This window comes from Colias eurytheme, chromosome 16 (assembly GCF_061535395.1).
Source record: "Colias eurytheme isolate Ceu_HAF_F1 chromosome 16, ilColEury1 Martin Lab GWU primary, whole genome shotgun sequence".
Lineage (NCBI taxonomy): Eukaryota > Metazoa > Arthropoda > Insecta > Lepidoptera > Pieridae > Colias > Colias eurytheme.
The window spans coordinates 5,499,750-5,515,489 of record NC_142995.1 but is presented as its reverse complement, the minus strand read 5'-3'; the positions used below and the strand labels follow the sequence as shown (position 1 = coordinate 5,515,489).

General features: G+C 31.3%; 1 protein-coding gene across 1 annotated transcript in view; it reads left to right on the top strand.

Annotated features, from left to right (window-relative positions):
• Positions 1–15,740, top strand: part of LOC149901787 (putative peptidoglycan muropeptide transporter SLC46) — a 36,461-nt gene that overhangs the window by 2,135 nt on the left and 18,586 nt on the right. The gene's annotated exons all lie outside the window — the stretch shown is intronic.

Genomic DNA, 15,740 nt, shown 5'->3' with positions numbered 1-15,740 from the left:
TCCTACGTTCCTCAAAAGCCTTACTTGTATAATCATTATTCATTAAGCTCTTACCTTAAGAGTTTATATCAAATCAATAATTTCATGTTGCTTCCATTTCGAATTATTACGGGAATACAGAACTTTTGAAAAGTGGTTTATCAAGAATTAGATCCTATACATCGGAAAAATAGTCATAATAGGTATCTACAGATCTAATTCTTGAGGTGTCAGACCCAATAAAGAATAAGTAAATCACTAAAAGTATCCTGTAACATTTAAAATTCATCCAACACTAAGAGATTTGATCTAAAATAGTCGTCAACATATCTCTTATCAAGATTATGTTTAATAATAATAATATGTTACGTGAAACGTTTATATTCTTTGCAAATAATATAGGTGAGCATAATAACAACAATTTTCTCAGACTATGTGAACTATCCCGGTATATGCTTGGAAAATAGAGCGATTTAATACTGGATCAAACCTTTTTTTATCATCATCATCATCATCAGCCCATATACGTTCCCACTGCTGGGACACGAGCCTCCTATGAGGGTACAGGCCATAATCCACCACGCTGGCCAAGTGTGGGATGGCGGATGTCATGTCGTCGAAGTTTTGATTGAACTTTTTCTTATAACATATCTTAATTTTATCAATCTAATTATCATTTTTTGTATAACTTAGCTTACTCATGAAATTATTGTATTGTCACCGATCCTTGTTAAGCTTGTACAGAGTTTTAATTAATGAAATCTGTTCGTTAAATGTGGGTCAAAATCGAGTCTAAAGGCATCTTCAATTTGAATTTCAATATTTAATTCAGAAACTGTTAGTTATAGGAAAAATATACAAGAAATAGTCTTAAAATGTCTATAAAATACCAAACAAAAATAATTTGTTCAAGGTATTCGTTCAATTTGAAGTTGCGATAATAATTTTCCAATTTATTTTAACTGTTTTAAGTATTTATTTTTGAAGTGAAAACTTCTTTAGCGGCGTTAAGCACTTTTTTTTAAATGGGTATAAAATCCTGATCGAAAAAGCGTAAGACGGATACCATTCCAAAATATCAAACATGCTCAACGTTAAATAATCAAGTTTTCACTTCTGCCGGCACTCCCGGAGTGCAACCCGTCTTTTTTTATACATATATTTATACATCGTTTCGTACATCTACAATAAGAGGATCATTATAAAAAATATTTGGAGAAATATGTTTGATAAGTTATCACTACATAGTATAGGTAAAACAAAGTCGCTTTCTCTGTCCGTATGTCCCTATGTATGCTTAAATCTTTAAAACTGCACAACGGATTTTGATGCGGTTTTTTTAAAAGATAGAGTGATTCTCGAGGAAGGTTTTAGGATATCATTTATTGGGTTCAGACTAAGCGGGCGCAGCCGCGGGCGTGTCGCTAGTAATTTATATAATTCTGCAAAAACCAAACTATTCTATCGCTAAACTTTATCGGGAAATCTTCCCCGTGCTCCTGTTAATGTATTGGATTGTATCTAATTACCTCGGTATTTAATTTCCCTATAAACAACACACGTCACTAATTAACATAATGTTAAATACTTACACTACCTCATTAGAAGCCAAATATTCCGCTTCATATAAGAAGATTATTTCGCTACACATCTGGTAAATAAAATCGTACTTCATAGATCCTACGCCTAATAAACTAGATATAAATAGTTATAACTGGATCAATATTTTAATGGGGGCAACCAGAAAGCACTACTTTACAAACAAAAAAGAATTAACACAATCGGTTCACCCAATCGTAAGTTCTGAGGTAACAAAACCAAACAAAAAAAAACATTCGACTTGAGAGCTCCTCCTTTTTTAATGTTGTTTGAAAATATGTTATACTAGCTGTTGCCCGCAGCTTCGCTTGCGTGGAAAAGATTAATTTTCATGGTATAAGTTTTCATCCCCTATTTTACCCCTTTCTTAGGGGACGCCTGCGTTACGACATCTACCTGCATGCCAAATTTCAGCCCGATACGTCCAGTGGTTTGGGCTGTGCGTTGATAGATCACTATATCAGTCACCTTTGAGTTTTATATATATAGATATACACGTTATTTTGTAGAATATTTCAAAAATAAATATCGCGCCTTTTTGACCGTCTTCCAAAACCACAAAATAACAACTCTATGCTCGTTTGTATGCTAGACCATGCTTTCGACAATTGTAACACTACTAAGGAATTTTTTATTTAGTTTTAAAGGAGGTAGGCCCATTGTCAACAAGTCAGGTCTGATGAAGTAATCAGGAAAATGATTGAAAAATTAGTTAACAATGTAATGAAATCTTAGTTCACTTCCCTGATGTGACATTCCTACGCAATATATCCTGATTCCTGATCAAATTGATTTTACAAAGTATAGTTTAACATAAAATAACAACATAATATAATACATATTTGGAAGTAATGAACTGTTTGTAAAAATTTTAAAAATTTCCATTCGGCTCTTAATAATGGTTATTCCACCGCAGAAAATATATATTTTTGTATTCATACCATAGCGTGTTTTAATACAAACATTGGGGTAAATGCATTGTATTCAAACATATGTGACTCTTTATAGCTTTTATGGCTGTTACAAATTGATTAGAGTACAAAGAAATATAACAAAAGCAGAAGAGTTTACTAAGATAATAAATTATTCATAAATATATTTGCATCGCTATTATATTTTTGGCGAACGTTTTCGATAAATTCAACATATGTAAAATTATCGCAAAATCACGAAGAAATTGCAATTATATCATCTCATATAAAAAAAAAGATTGGTCTACCAAAGTGGGTCTTTTGATTAAATTTTAATTAAAAGTAAAAACGCGACTAGACTCGTGACACTGGGTTCCGTACAAGTTTCAAATGAACGTTTTCCAAAAAATATTCCCCTCCAATTTATAACCGCGTCAAACTTTGCTTAATCGTAAATTTTAATATTATTATTTGTTGTTAGATCAGCAACAGAAATACAACATCTCTGAAATTTCAACTGCATAATTATCACGGTTCATAAGACTGGTGACAGGCAGACGGTAATAGCAAATTAATTTTACTTTTGGGTACGGAACCCCAAAAATATTGAAGTTGCCATGTCCTGATAATCCTTTGCTTTCAAATAATATCATATAGAGTTCGGCATAAACAAAAATACTTCAGAAAATAAGTTAAACTTACCTATGTAGTTAAAGGCATATAGCATATTAGTTACGGTTATTAATATAATTCAGTGAATATATAGCTTGACGAGGTACACAATAAAACAACCTACTGCTTTGTCGATAGAACAACTATTGTATACATTTTTAAAGAACCGTACTAAATGTAGAGTTTTGGAATTACGTATTTGCATCACTTTATTTAGTCTAAGAATTCTTAAAAATATCTTATTAACACCGAACACGCTTTCATTAGCTCCATTTTATACTTATATTTATTTTTATAAATGCTTAAGTTATGTGTAACTGTGAATTAAATAAGGTTAACGTCCTTTCTAATTACCTATTTGTCTATGTTTATTATTATTTCAAGACGCAATAAGTCGACAAATCGATTCAAATCCAACACAGAGTGAGATCTATGATTTACATAGAGATACATAGAGTGGAGACCTTATGGATTAATATGTAAATTCAATACAATATTGCATTCAATTGAAATGTAAAGTAATTTTGTATTATTTATGCACTTTAGATTTGTATGCAATATACCTACATATTTGATGCATTACCAGTTTAAAAGACTGATTTATTCGTCATTCACGAATTTATTATATTATATTAGATTTCCGCCCGTGACTTTGCCATTGCTTAGTCAAAGAAACACCCGCGTTTCCGTGTGATTTCTAGGATTTCAACCAATGTCCTTTGGTTAGGGAGCCAGGTGCAAATTTGGTTAACTATTTCCTCTCAAGAGATAATTCGTCAGTCGCATGAGAGTATAGTATTATAAAGCCTCGTGAACGTCAGCTGGCGCTCGGTTGGGGGGGTGAGCGGTTATAGCCTCCCACGCACATAGGAAAAAAAATACATTCATTCATTCATTTCCTCTCAGCTAAAAATTTGTCAAATTGTAGCTAACCCAATATCTCAACGAAAAAAAATAGTCAGCTGGTTACAACATGGTGTATTATACGTCAGCTGGTGTCTCGAACATGAAAGTTAAATTTAAAGAAAAATTTATTTTCCGTTATTTCCTCTCAAACAAAAATTTACCTGATGATAGCTTATATGTAACTGTGGATAAATATATATGTCAGCTGGCTGTATCTTGGTGGAAAAACCGTCAGCTGATACGGGAGGCTACAACCGCTCTTCCCCCCAACCGAGCTCCAGCTGACGTTCACGGGGCTTCATAATACTATACTTTGATGCATTTTACTAATTACCGCTTGAGAGGAACTTGGTCATAAAATCTGCTGCTGGCTCCCGGACCACTTTCTCAAGTCTCACTACTTCTGTTATATCTTTACCAAATTTCATCCTAATCGGTTTAGTGGTTGAGGCGTGAAGAAAACTCAGACATACAGACGTTACAAAGCTACTTTCGCATTTATATTATTTAGTTTACAGATACAAAAAAGCGACCTTTTTTAAAGCAATAAAGCTCACGTTTCCTTTCTATTAATCTTTATATATAAAAATGAATCGCAAAATGTGTTGGTAAGCGCATAACTCGAGAACGGCTGAACCGATTTCGATAATTCTTTTTTTATTATATTACTTGAAGTACGAGGATGGTTTTTATGTAGAGAAAACGTAAATGGTACATACCACGGGCGAAGCCGGGGCGGACCGCTAGTGGAATTATAAAATAATATGACACAGTGCATTGCGAATGCATAACGATGCACTATGAATATTTAGTTTACAACTTGTTTCTGGTATCAACATCAGCATTGTGCAATTGCTATAATAAAACTAGAAATATGTTGAATACATTCATCCTCACAAGATCGAGAATATTCTATGGCATTTTATTGATAAGTAAAAAATCTATACGTATTTTCCTAAAAATTATAGACATTAGGAAATCCTGAATCCATTACTTTAATGGTTTTGTTGTAGTGTAATCCGTCTTCCAACTTCATCCTAAGACTTTTGTGAGAATTTCTATACATACCAATATTATAAAGCTGGAGTTTGTTTGCTTGGTTGACCGTGCTAATCTCAGGAACTAAGGGTCCCTTTTAAAAATGATTAAAAAATTATTTAAACAATCTTCACAGTACTTTTTATAATCACCATTTTCTATACGTAGGTAGGTCTTATTTTACATTTGCATTTATATTATATAATGTTTATTGTTTGTTTAATTTAAACATGTAACAACATCATTTAAAATAATTATTTTGAATAAAATAACGTAGAAGAAAAATAAATAATATAGACGAATATTCAATTTCCAGAACTCGAGGTATTTAGTTAAAATGAAAGTCAATTTCATATACCTACAGCTATAAAAACTCACTATCGTAGCCTTATTCCAATCGCTGACTTTTGCCGAAGTCGAAGAAGAAAATCTAAAGTACACATACTTTCCTGTCCAAAGTGTTCTCAGAAGTGCACTAAATAATACTAATTAATATACTTAGTTAAAAAAAAAAACTACTAAACTCATCAAATTATTACGATCCTTGATAAGTGTAGATATTTCAATTAAATCTGTCCGTCCGTTTAAAGTGCTTCAAAATTAAGTCTAATAGGGTCGTTTACATACAAACAAATATACTAAGAAACGCGTCTTAAAAATGAAAATATATTTTTTCACATACTTACTATCGATACTACCCTGTAGCTGTACAGTTCAAAGATATTTACACACACGGACGTCACTATTGCAGTCCTTTTCAGTAAGCATGTTTGTCCATCTCCGTGAAATTGAGATGAAAAACGAATCTTGTAACTTTCCGTACAATTCCTGTGACAAGGCCTGATCATATTGTGATCGGCTAATATTTATCTGCCACGCATGCTGTCTGCTTGGTAAATAACAATGATGTATAAACATCGCCGTGTACATAGTTGCTAGATACCAAATAATTTTCGCACACCTTTGTTTTGTGAATCCACATCGAAATTAGACTACTGTATTTATTTATTTATTATACGCATCGATTGGATTATGGTTTTCGGTTCCATAATATGTATCATCAATGCACCTAATTTTATGAGATTATGAACTATGAGTTTTCAAAAAAAAATGGTGTATATTTTACCTAAATATAAAACTAAATGCTTTTGGATATCGTTATAAAAATAACAAAATTGAAATGAAGTAAACTGCCTTATTATTTATAGGTATTAAACAATGATAAGAAAAAGTAATTAAAATATAAACACGGTTAATGAGTATTTTTGTCTTATATAAACATTTACCATTGCATTTATTATACATTGTCTTTAATTCGCGGAGAATGTAATTTGCACTTTTTATACAAGTTACCTATACGGTATACCTTACTTCACTATCACTACATAGTATAAAACAAAGTCGCTTTCTCTGTCCCTATTTCCCTATGTCCCTTTGTATGCTTAAATCTTTAAAACTACGCAACGGATTTTGATGCGGTTTTTTTAATAGATAGAGTGATTCAAGAGGAAGGTTTTAGTATAAAAATTAGGTTTTTGACAAAGCGGGCGAAGCCGCGGGCGGTAAGCTAGTATATTATAAAATAGCTGTACCCCGCGGTTTTACCCGCAGTTCTCCGTCTTGTTAATCTTAGCGTGATGATATATTATAGCCTATTGGTAGCCTTCCTCTACAGGTGTCCCACTATTGGTATACTAAGCGCGAAGGGACTTGTAGTTTTGCATACACTGATCACGTAAAAAATAATTTAACAACAAAATTACATCAAAAAACTTTTGCTAATTTTTTCCTGAAAATCCATGTTTTCTTCTCTAGCTTCGCGCAGCCGGCATAGGTATACCGCTTCGTTAATGTGAGCATTTTTTCTATGATAACATAATCTTAAACGATAGGTCTCGTGCTGGAAGCAAAGCTGGGCGGGTTGCTTGTTATGGATGTACACATAGAGTTTTAAGAATTCATCTATTTGAAAAAAAACTGCGTCTGGAATTTTATAAGTATTTTTAACGTACTCAGCGTATGCAAAACTATAACCTCCTTTGAGCTTAGTATACCAGCAGTGGGACACCCTGCATAAATGGGCTATCTTATACCAAAAGAATTTTTCAAAGCGGGCCAGTAGTTCCTGAGATTAGCACGTTCAAACAAACAGACTCTTCAACTCTATAATATTAACATTATTTTTTATTTTAGGTATTCACGCGAAAGTCTTTAAAAAGTCTAGTGATATGAGGCTAGACAGAGCAATATGCTAATTTTACCGCGATGAAAGTTATTTTTCCAATTTTTTACCATTTGGCTGAAGTCGAGTTCAGATCGCTAGTTAGGTTATCCTAAATAAAATCTTTACGAAGCTATATTTTGATTTTGAATTAAAATTGTGCTTTTTATAGTTTCACAATAATACTAACTTAAAAAAAAATCGACTTTTGTTCCAAGTTTAGAATAATAATATTCCATTCTATGTTTTTATAATTATTATTTTATTGGCAATGATTACGTATTTTCTCTAAAGATGTAAAGCACAAATTTTAATGTCTATACAGTCTACAAACGAGACGAAAATAATAAATGAAATACAAACATTCGATTTACAAAATAATAATAGTTTTAAAGGCTAAATTTTAAGTATTTTGCCATTTCTTAATTTGATTGAGTGGTAATTTTGCATGGAGTACATAAGTTAAATGCTATAAAAATATAAATGACAATGGGTAAAATATATTTTTGTATGGATTGGATGAGATTGAATCTAATGCTCTACCAAAAGATCGGCCTTTAACGATATAGTTAAGAAACTTGTTTGTTTACTTTGAAAGCTCCCTTGAAAAATTAATACACTACTTTCCACGCCTATACTCTACAGTGATCTCACGTCTTCAGAATTATAAAGTCTTGAGTGCAATTTGTTTCTTTAATACATTCAAAGTAATCTAACTTTTTCAATTCCTAATGGAGAAGGTATAAAACACTATCATGGTATAAAGTACAGAAAATAATAGTATCAGACAATCTCATCAGTTCAAGTTATTGGAGTATTATTTTTTGTTATGGTAGAGTTTATTTTTATTAATCGGACCTAGCTTATAAATATAATAAGTAATAACTTATTATATTTATAAGCTAGGTCCGATTAATAAAAATAAACTCATGAATTACTAACATATCGCTTTCTGAATGCATTGTTTAGAGCCGATAAATATATTATATGCAACGATTTTTATGATAATTTACTCATATATTATGAAAACTTAAAAACTTAATAATTAGCATATTATCATTTACTATCGGGTTTTGTTGATAACTAAAATTGTGTTAACTGTTACAGCTAAAAGAATAAGTGCATACGCAAATCTTGCATTTGCTTTGTTTAATTACGTTTTAAAGTATTTAACGTTGAGATATCTAATTTTGGATATATTTACAGGAGAGTCATTTATCACAAAGAATTAACATTTAAAAGCTTATGGCTTATCGTTATCTATATAATAATATGCATTCGGTCGTCTTTTTGTACGTATATGCGTGTTTCTTGCATGTAATGCAATCATGCATATTATTATACTTATATGTACATATAATCGTTTTAGATATGCCGTGGACGAATCCGCGGGTGAAGCCAAGTATTTCTTCTAAACCCGTCCAATAACTTTTTTGTGCAAGAGAAGTCCATCCTCACAATCTTTCGCATTAATAATATTAGAATAATCTTTATGTATTTGCAGTTCACATTTCAGGAATGCATGCTTTAATAGCGATCATATACAGTGGGTTGAAATTGAAATGTTACTGAACCTTTTATTGATTAAAATTTAATCATATTGAGGTCGTTGTACAATATGCAAATCGATTACATACAAACATACAGGTGAAGCTAATAAAAGCGTATTAAAAAGGGATAGATAATGTTTTTCTCCATGGTTGGGTATTCCCAGTAAAATTAAATGCACGCTGTGCAGTACTCCGATTTGAACACTGCGTTCCATTCTAGTGTTGTCAACGTAACGATGCTTTCCCTAAATTTAGGGAGTTTACGAGTAAGTAGGTCTAGATCTATGAGCGAGAGGATATAAAGATGCTATAAGATTTACTATTAGATATTTTTATATACTAGGTCTAGTCCCCTTCAGCTAAGTACACCGACACGGTGGGACAGCCTGTATATTATTATAACGTAATATTAATCAATAATAAAATTTCTTTCTTTCCAGAACATACATGTACAATATTTAAATAACAATTTATTTCAATATAATTTTTCAAGGACTGTCTCAACGTCAGAACCTAATGACTCACTTCATACAGATACAAAATAAAAATAAATATTAATAACTGCATTAATCTTAACTGCATGAACACAGTCCACAAATGGGGAGATAGAACAATACAATTTGGGTCGCATCAGACGTGTGCTATCATTACAAACGGTGAGGAAATCATATTTATTATTTACCCGTTGTCATCACGTATAGGTATATATTATATCTGCGTATCACAACTATTGTGTTAAAGGGTTAGACACGTTTATGACATTGATATAAGTTGTTTGGAGACAAAGGTCTGTATGGATGTCAAAGCAAAACTCTGCATATTACGAAATGGGAAAAATAATTCTATGTTAGTGTATTAAGATATATATAATAAATAAAATTGATATTGTATAGATGTATGTGTTCATAAGGTCATAAATATAGGTACCTATTCATTATTCCTTACTTTTTTTTTAAATATATAAATGCGAAAGTAACTCTGTCTGTCTGTCTGTTTCTTCTTCACGGCTTAACTATTGAATTAATTTGGATGAAATTAGATACAGAGATAGCTTGAGAACTGAGAAGGGACATAGGATAGGTATTTTTTTATTGCAGAACTCCCACGGGAACGGGAAATACTAATGGGTTTTCCTTTGATAATGCAGGGAAAGCCGCGGGCGGAAAGCTAGTAACTCATAATTAATTAGACACCTATAAATATATATTTAACTCGTCTCGAGGCCGTTAAAAGTCTAAAATCTAAGACAAGGAAACACTAATTAATTATTATTATTCATTTAGTTATTCAGAATTTTTATTCATATTATAACGGCACATTTACTCATTCTAACCCCACTATGTCAAATTATTTTAGAGTAAACAGGAGAAGAGCATTATATCGTTGTTTCGAGCATTATTTTGTGCGTTCGAAAAGATTATATGCAATGTTCTAATACTGAACAATTCTGAGTACGAGTTTTCGTTTACACTAAAAGACCATGAGAGAATGCTCTTGCTCTTGCTCTAGCTTTAGATCTATGTTCGTTTGATGTAAATGCACCGTGAGATATCGGATTTTTACACGCGAATATTTTATCACTATTTTTGTTTCGAATGACACACTATTACAGTATCTCTACTGCTTATTTTTTTATAATAACATAATATTATGCAAATAATTTGGAAAATCCAAAAGTGCACGCCTCATAATTTTTTTTTAATAAATATTTATTAATTATTATTTTTGTTTATTTAATAACAATTAAACCACATCGAATCAGACCCTGAAAAATGAAAGGGTTCTATTCCTGAGCATACTCAAGCGTAAGAGAAAAAAAAAGACTCGATTAGTAAAGTATTTCGGTCGCTATCGTGTTAACAAGAAAAAGGATCCGCACATACAGACACACGGACGTCCAAGACAGAACTTTTTTAAACTGTTTTTTAACTAGTTTAAATAACAAAAATGACATCAAAAATATCATGAATGTTAAAAATAGTGTTTTTTCTTAATATGTGTGTGTATGTATTATCTTACAAGTGCAATGTACGATACATAAAGACATTTTAAGTTTGAAAAATCAGATGTTTTGCGCGAAGTGACAGTAGTACCCACCTCAACGCTTCGCTTATGAGGCGTGCAATATGACCCAATTTTTCCATTCGGTAAAAAATATTTTGATGAATATTTTTTTTCTACATAATATGAAATTATATATTCAAAAACACCGGATATAGGTACGGAAGATCTCCCATCCTCTGTTTCTTGACGTCAAATAATTTTAATTTTATGTAAAAAAAATGTTGATATTTCCTAGGTCATATTTATTTATTTATTTAATATTTATGAACCTAATACCAACGGAAGTCATAAATAAATCTTATTCATTACTCACATTAAAATAGCCCAAAATTATTTTTTTGTCGAAATAAATAATTTTTAAGTATATTATGTCTTTTTCGTACATTATACATAAATTATTTTCTAAAACTTACACTATACGAATTGACTCAGAATGATTTCAAATTGAATTTCTTGTTTCTTAACGAAGCAACCCGACCTATTTACTCGCATCTCAACTTAATTAAGACAGTAAAGTAAACTTAGGTATCAAACAACTGATAACTTAATATTCGCTCTATTTATATTATCTAAACTCACATAAATTGCGAGTTATTGTAACAATATAGTTATGAATACAATTCATAATTATTACAATACTTTCCTGTATAAAATTTGCATAGAGAAATTATTTCTTATAGGTATTGTTTTTATTGTACGGCTCTAAAGGGTGAAGGTAAACATCGTGAAGAAACCGACATGCCGAGGAATTAAAGGACGACATGTGACATCCGTCAACCCGCACTTGGCCAGCGTGGTGGATTATGGTGTATTATGGCCTGTACCTTCATAGAAGGCCATATATAGGCCATATATAGGCTGATGATGATGATGATGATGATGACGATGACGATGACGATGATTGTTTTTGTAAAGTATAACAATGAAAATGTCAAATTTTGGAAAGCTGGATAGGAGCATGTTCGAAGCTCTTTTTTAGAACATGGGTATATAAAAACTGTCAGTCACAAATTTCATTCGTATTAAGACTTCGAGATTAAATTTCTTGGTCGTAAAATTTATTGAGAATTCTTTAGACATTTAAGATAACGGTAACTAGATAAAATCCCAAGGTCATCTCTGTTTTGATACTGTTCCGAAAACAAATGTTTTGATATTAAAAAGATAATTAGCATTTGGTCCATTGAAAAGTTACATTTGGGGTCGCATTTTTTAGAGGACGCAATTTTATTTTTTTGATGTGTAGGGGGGGTCAGTGTGAAGCTATCACCACAGTATTACCATTATTTCCTACAGTAGTGCGACGAATGTACTTGTGCAGAGAAACGGAGGGGAACTGGCGGGGGTCGGGCGACGCGGGCCGCGTAAAGCAAACACGCTTAGTTTGCTTTACCTAGCGCGAAAGGATGACGCAGTCGTATTTTTTGTGTAATAATTTTATTATACATAGGTACTTACATATTCTATTATGGCGCGCACAAACTGTTCGGTTTACGGATGTAAATCTACATTGAAATCCCAGAAGGAAACAATATTTCAGAAAGATTGTATTAATTGTATCTGTTGAATTAAAATCAAAGCTATGTATATATGTTGTCCTCATTATTTTCTAATCAGATTGTACATCCCAATGCGAATGCATTACTTAGTTAAATGTTATAATATACAATTAAGAACATCCAAAAATAAAGTGTCCACGTAAATAATATTTAGCAGTGCAATATCTGTAATTATATATTTATGAACAAATAATTACATCAGATTTAATAATCGCAATTATTTTGAATGTACATATGAATAAAGATTTCATCATAATATTAATAATCACAATTGTTTTATTTCCCATTTGTTGCAACCCTAGCGTATTTTCGTGTGGCAGCGTCATTACCTACGCTGGCGGCGGCATCGCGCGACATCAAAGGCGATTCCTTACTGTAGGAAATAATGGTAATACTGTGCTATCACCAAGTTTGTGGGGTCGCCACCCTTGTCCCACGGCCGCCATCTTGAAAATAGCGGTTGAAATGGTTTTTACGATATATCTCTTAAACTATTTATCTGATAATAAAACAATGTTAACATTATTCGTTGCAAATTAAATTTTCTACAACTTAGGTTCAGTAACTTTTTGTCGTAGAACTATAAACAAAAAAGTTATAAGCGAAAATGTTCAGAAATTAGAGATGTTTATATTTTTCAATAAAACTTTTTTTTATAAGTTTACGAAGAAATTATATCAGACCATTTTTGTAGATTGTTTTTCGTAGAACAACTTTTATTTACAACATTTTTTCATTAAGTAAATAGCTAAGGTTTTACAGCCATCCGAAGTGAGTACTATTTTTCAGTAGTAACTATACATAATAAATTGGCTATTGGCTCTTTTCCCAGACTCCACAACAATGGAAGCACACTGCAGAACATTTCAGCCCTGCTTTTCGACGTAAAAAAAACGCACTTCCAGACTCTACCTCCTGGGTTGTGGGGAAAAGATTCAATAATTAATTATGAATAATATTGTAAAATTAATTATTAAAAATATTATTATAACAAAAATAAAATAATTACTGGTGACAAATTATTATTAGTACACACATAATATATCGTATTCTGTATAGTAAAGAGTACTTAAAATAGTACTCACTTCGGATGGCTGTAAAACCTTAGCTATTTACTTAATGAAAAAATGTTGTAAATAAAAGTTGTTCTACGAAAAACAATCTACAAAAATGGTCTGATATAATTTCTTCGTAAACGTATAAAAAAAAGTTTTATTGAAAAATATAAACATCTCTAATTTCTGAACATTTTCGCTTATAACTTTTTTGTTTATAGTTCTACGACAAAAAGTTACTGAACCTAAGTTGTAGAGAATTTAATTTGCAACGAATAATGTTAACATTGTTTTATTATCAGATAAATAGTTTAAGAGATATATCGTAAAAACCATTTCAACCGCTATTTTCAAGATGGCGGCCGTGAGACAAGGGTGGCGACCCCACAAACTTGGTGATAGCTTCACACTGACCCCCCCTACACATCAAAAAAATAAAATTGCGTCCTCTAAAAAACTCAAGGTCAGGCCTAAAAAATGTAAGATTTCAATGGATCAATTAGGTTTTTCATGAGACGATCCGAACATATTTTTAACGTAAAATCAGAAGTTTTAATTTCGTTATGATCATTTTAAAATTTCAATATTATCTACTGATACGCAAATATTATCAATCGCTTTTAATAATTTGGAGGTCCATCGTGTTAAATTTTTTTTAATGTCTTGAAAAATTTATAATGTGTGAAATATTTATTGCATATAATTTATATGCAGGAAATAAACTATGAATAGTAAATATTTGAAAAATAAAGGAAATGAATATCTCTATCATTATTAAAATTAAATATCTAGTGATTTTCAATTACAAATTGTATTAAATGATGCCTATGTATTATGCATCCTTAAAAAGTGTAGCTTTTATCGTAGGTACCTAGTATATACGAATTTAGGTATGTAGAGTCGATTAAAATTCGAAGATTATTCTCGACTCTCAAAGAAATTGTTTATTATTTGTACCTACCAAGTACCTACTAAATACTAATACTGACCTTTCAAATGTTATATTTTTACCAATCCAGTATTTTGATACGCTAAGAAATTGAATATTTTTAAGCGGGATTCATTGTGTGCATAATAAAAAAGGCTCTAAAAGATTTGATATCCAGATGACGTATGCATTGATGTGGGGTAAACGTAGATGCCTTGACGAAGGTCACACTTGCAAGACATTTTGAGAAAAATGTCCATCTGCTCCAAATTGTCCTTATAAATAAACTATTTCGCACCTCCATTCTTAATTCAATCTTGGAACCCTTTTATTTTGCTTATTTATGTTATAAAAAAACTAAATAAAGCTTAGGTATGTTGCCTTTATTAGCGAAGTGCAGTTGCATTCGTAGGAATAAAGTGTACCTATGTATATTTCACTGTGGTTTGTATCTGTCTGTCTGATACAGAAATACCTATAAGTGCTATAAAAAAACGAGATTTTGTTTTAACCCGATTTGGACTTGGACATATTTATTTATAAATTAAATGGTCATTTATAATTAGACTGGGGTAGAAGCCTTTAAAAATAATGAAAAGATAAAAAAAATCGCAGTCGGATGAAACCCATTAGAAAAGGAGGGGAATATGATGAAAATAAAAGGAAAAATAAATTACGGTCAATCCGAGTTCGGGAAGTGGGAGGGGGGAGCTTTAAAGAGAAAAAAATGGTTTCTCTCGATTTCCGACAAAACTACAAGTCCTACAGAAAAAAGTTCAATGGCGAAGTTGTAGGTAATTAAAAGTTCTACAACTTTTGTATTCACAATTTTTTCACATAACCTCAAAATTTAGGTGAAAAATTCAAAAAACCAAGTTTTTGGTCTTGAAGTGTGCCTGATTTAGTAAAAGCTAATTTTCACACTGTTTGTATGCATTTCCTGAGAACATTTACTATGGTGGTGTTTATTTTTTTTACACCATATGAAAGTAGAGATTTCAATGAATAAAAGGCACCCTAAGTTTTTGAAAAAAGCTGATATTTTGACGGGTGACTTTTCGATTGAAAATTAGGTTGTTTTTTTGGTATTAATTCAAAATAAGGCGAAAAAATAAATATTTTCAATCAAATAAATTACAGTGTATTTGGGACATAATAAAGTAAGTTTTCACCAAATTTCGTAGAAAAACAATAAATTTTGAAGTAGATAAAAATAAAAAACCAAAATCTTGGTTTTTTGAATTTTTCACCTAAATTT